Source organism: Hibiscus syriacus, unplaced genomic scaffold, assembly GCF_006381635.1.
Source record: "Hibiscus syriacus cultivar Baekdansim isolate YM2019G1 unplaced genomic scaffold, ASM638163v2 tig00110551_pilon, whole genome shotgun sequence".
Taxonomy (NCBI): domain Eukaryota; kingdom Viridiplantae; phylum Streptophyta; class Magnoliopsida; order Malvales; family Malvaceae; genus Hibiscus; species Hibiscus syriacus.
In genome coordinates, this window is record NW_024062778.1 from 1329187 (window position 1) to 1333985 (window position 4799).

The following is a 4799-nucleotide window of genomic DNA, read 5'->3' on the forward strand; positions in this document are numbered from 1 at the left end:
AAGTTGCACCAACGTCTTCTCGAGGTACAAGCATACAGACAACTGGACGAGTAGGGTACATTTTATATAACGCTCCGGAATTCAATTTAATAGAATCATGTTTGAAATTGGATAGTTGGATCGAATTCTAAAAAACTAATTTTTCAAAATTTAATTCCTAAAATACTGTGGAAGGTAGATTTTAAAATTATGGTATTTGGAGTTTGAACTCATAAACAAAATGTACTTAATTAATAAATTGGTTTACAAAGTTAAACTAAGGACTAATTTGAAAGATGATAAAAAATTTGAAGCTCCTTGTAACACCTTGAATTTTGAAAACTAAATTCTATCCATTGAGTATGATTTTCTTGATTAATTATTATTTTATTTTAATAAATATTAAAAGATTTTTTATGTTTAGAACTATTAGATTTTTTTTTATGAAATTCGATTTTACGAATATGATATCAAATACTTTTACGAATTTCTTTATATCGAACGATTCATATTTATTTTCAAATATTTTTTTTCAATTTTCATAAAAAATTATTTTAATTTCAACCATCTATTTAGATTAATCAAATAATTATATTTTCATATAAAACTAATGAATTTTATACCTTATAAATAGATCCTATCTTAATATATATAACTAGGGGTGAACAAAACTCGACTTGACTCGAAAAAATGATCTTTTCGACTCGAAAAAACTCAACTCAAATTGACTTCGAGTTGTTATTTTATAAACTCGACTAGAAAAAATTTCAAATTCAAGTCGAACTATAAAATGCAACTCGAATAACTCAAAATTTGTAGTAATTAGTAAATTGATTTTCAAGTTTAAGTAAAATCTCTCAAATCTGTTTGATATATGTATATATCATATGAAAGAAAATATGAAGAAATATATATGTATTGTATATGGTTATAAAAAACCATTTAAATTGAAAGCAAATAGTATCATAATATTATAAATATTTACAATTAAATTTAAACAAAACTTGAACAACTTGACTCGAGTTTTATAAAATAAGGCTCGTCAACTCAAATAACTCAAAATTTTTTAACTCAACTCGGCTCGATTGAATGTTCACCCCTCTATATAACTAGTTAAACATGGGACCTTCCAAAGTAAAGGTAAACCAACTGCTTTTGTCCCTATAGTAGGACAATCTGTATATTCATTTTGCGTTCCGGACTAGACATCATCAAAAGAACAAGAACATTTATAAGACATCCGACATAAGCTAATTCATTGTTGTTCGAATTAACAAAAAAACATAAACAAGATCAAGAAAGATCAGGGCTTTTATAAGAGAGATGAAGTATACATCAGCTAAACCAATAATTCAGGTGAACTGAATATTGCTTGAATTTGAAAACTATAAACAATTCATTACTTGAATGTGAAACATACAAGATTCTGAAATATACACAATGCGATCGACGGTAGACACATACCTCAAACCGAAAACCAACGAATTTGCGAGCGATTATGCTCCCATGCATCCATGTTTTGCTGATCTATCAGTACAATGTATTCAATCCGAAAAATAATGATAAAGAGAAAAAAATAAAAGAACACTGCACAATATACCGAATTCTGCACAAAAGAATCAATTAAAAGAATGGATGCAAACTCTACACATGATGGCTTTTTGATCAAGATTTTACCAATTCAGCATTCACAGTTACAAATATAGTCTTCATCTAGACATAGGAACGTTTCACACTTGCGTGCTTGAAAGGCATCTCCACTGCCCCGGTCGAGGGCCTCTGTCTAAAAGCATTAGCAAGCCGACGTTGTTCGGTGACAATCCATACAGGTACCTATATAATAAAACGAATCAAACGTTGGCACTAACATTTCCCTAGGATATTATATGCCGCTAAACTTCAATGTCAATTCCTAATAAACAGATCATGACATGTAAAATTATGTATCCAAGTGCATGCACCTTCTCTACGCCTGCATCTCTATGTATATAACACAAATTCTACTTACTTGCTTCGGCGGGCTTTCCGCCTCCAGAAAATCAAGGAGGTAATCCACTGGAAAAACAGAATCAATGCACAATTAACTTTGAGTGGCAATGTGGAAACACATCACTGGAAAAACAGAATCAATGCACAATTGACTTTGAGAGGCAATGTGGAAACACATCAAAGGAAATACAAGAAAGTTTTGATTATGGAAAACAGATTAACTCTATTGATGAAACATTCATGATGCTTCCAACAAGTAAAGAGCAGCATGGATACTAAATGAAAGGGAAGCTTTTGATGCAACAACGGACGAAAGATAAAGAACTGCAGCCAAACTACACAGTAAAATTTCAAAGCAACGTGAAATTGAAGAATGCTGAATATAAACATCGGAATGTCAACAACAGAACCGGTGGTACAAAATGTATAGAAAGAAAGCACATTTTTTAAACGAAGATTACCTTGAAGACTGGCATAAATGGCAAGCTTGCAACAATAGATGGCTTTGCTAGTTGTATATTTGATGGCATTTCCTTGGACAAATGTTGTGCTATTTCTTTCAATAAAACCAACTGCGCTTTGTCAGTTCGCATTGATAACAAGGCTTGTCTCATTGATTCCCTGTCAGCCTCAAGGGCCTGAAGCCTCGTGTAGAGCTTCTTGATATCAGGATCACAAGCATCAGACAGGTTAAATGACCCCTTTGGAGTGGATGCATACTCATCAGCAGTTTCAGCTCCAAGTTTGGGTTTGGGAGTTCCATTATATGCCACGTCATGATGGACTGAATCAATGGTACAAACTCTGTCACTCATATTATCTGCAACGTCTGAAGTATTATACATTCTTCTTGAGTTGGAAAGTTCATCCATTTTTGAAAAAAACTCCATCTTCTTGTAGCTAGCATTAAACCTAGGAGAACCAATGTTAAACCGGGGAGAATCAATGGTAAACTCTGAAGCGGTCCTTTAGCCATGAATGAATTATAACTATCAGTTGAAAGTCTTCTTGAATGTCTTGTTCGTTTAGGAGAGTGACCAACTATTACTTTCTCGAAAACATTCTTTGTTCTGGGTAAACCTCCATCCATCTGACTGCTGCTGGGATTCCTCTCCGCTTGGAAGATCCTTGGTTCCAAATTCCTTCCGGGAAAACCGCCATCTGTCTGACTGCAGCTGGAATTCCTCTCCACTTGGAAGATCCTTTCTTCCAAATTCCTCAACTGTTCTCGAGTATTAGGGGTCTCTCCAAATGCATATTTCTCAACATCTTCAACCTCGTCACCGGTATTCTCATTGAAACTGCATTTTAATGGTGGATAATCATATGCAGGAAGATCAACTTGCTCATCAAAGTTCTCAGCCGTACCCATACTCTCAATCTGACCATCCATCACACCTTCAGCCTCGGCCTCCGTAAGACCATAACTCATCATCCTATGCTTGTAAGCCAGTACTTCACAAGTAAGAGATTCAACAGCCTGTTCTCTCTTATACAAAAGATCCTCCAAGGCAAGTATCTCCTCCTGATCATGTGCCATTTTCTCCTCCGCAAATCGCTGGAATTGGCTTGCCTCCATTTCAATCTCTGCCTTCTGTTTCTGCAACTTCAATATCATCGACATTGCCTCAGTCGCGGCCGACGACGAGGCATTTCTCTCCTGCTCCAATTCCGCTTGCAAATCCCGTATTGTTGCTTGTTGGGTGGAAACAGTCTCCCGCAGAGCAACACATTCATTCTCAATTTGGACTCTGGGATTTGAATGAAGATCAAATTCCGGAACACAAAACTGATTTCCATTCTCAGATTCGTCATATTTTCGCTTTACGGATCGTAACCATTTACTTGAAGGTTTACCAATCACAGAGCAAGCGGGACAAGCGCAATCACAACATTTGACAACATCTCTTGGAGGTGAAAACATTTCAGACTCCATGCAATCAAACTCGAGAAATCTTATTATTTCCAAACAAACTCAATAAAAAAATATAAATAAAACAATGAGAATAAATTAAAGTCCTCTCTCTCATGAATCTTAGATTCCCCAATGAAATTTTCCTTCCATTACTTTGTAAATCCACCCACGACTACATAAAGTACTCTTGGTTCAATCAATCAAAAAGAAAGTTTCCTGCAACAAAGAAGAAAACAGATGAACGGTACGTAACTAAAAGTTCCCTTATTTGGAGCGAAAATAATATTCTTGAAAAATCACAAACTAACGATAATTTCAAGTTGTCATTCGGATTAAAACATTTCACAAGAAAATAACACCAAGAAATAATTTTTTTCAGGAAACAAAGTGGAGAGAGAAGAGAGAAAAGGGTGGAAATGCAACTAACCGTGGAAGCTGAGAGAGAGAGAGAGAGAGCTGGAAAAAAAGAGGCAAATTTTCCCGGGAAAGCTTGCCTCCGGGGAAGAAAAATCAACCCCTTTTTATTTTTAATTCCATTATTAAAACTTTTTTTTTGGAAACCCGTCACCTATCAAATCGTAATAAATCCAAGAGGGAAATGTAGTAAGAATTGCAATGGTGTTTGGAATGAAGGAAAATCAGGAGGGGGAAACAAGAAAATTTTGTATAAAAATATGGATCGGAAAGTGGAAACCCCTCAATGGATTCTCGAGTGGGGAAGAATTTATTTATTGTATAATTCAGCTTTTTGGGCTTTTTATTTAAAAGTTTTTTTTTCAGGGTAAGCGAAAATGAGGTAAGCCGTAAGCATTGCATGGAAAGATAAATTCAAATTAGGTTATCAAAATGAATTTTAAACTAATGTTAAATATGATTTTTTATGGTTTAAGGTCTACTTTTGTCTATGTAGTATATT

The 4799-nt window shown here is 34.7% G+C and overlaps 1 long non-coding RNA gene and 1 pseudogene across 1 annotated transcript; both read right to left on the minus strand.

Annotated features, from left to right (window-relative positions):
- Positions 1–1272: 1272 nt before the first annotated feature.
- On the minus strand, positions 1273–3927 carry LOC120131243 (annotated as a pseudogene).
- Positions 3928–3964: 37 nt separating this feature from the next.
- On the minus strand, positions 3965–4566 carry LOC120131245. The gene is made up of 2 exons (XR_005516902.1): positions 4311–4566; positions 3965–4099 (listed from the first exon to the last, which is right to left on the minus strand). It is a non-coding gene; the product is annotated as an uncharacterized LOC120131245 (long non-coding RNA).
- Positions 4567–4799: the final 233 nt, after the last annotated feature.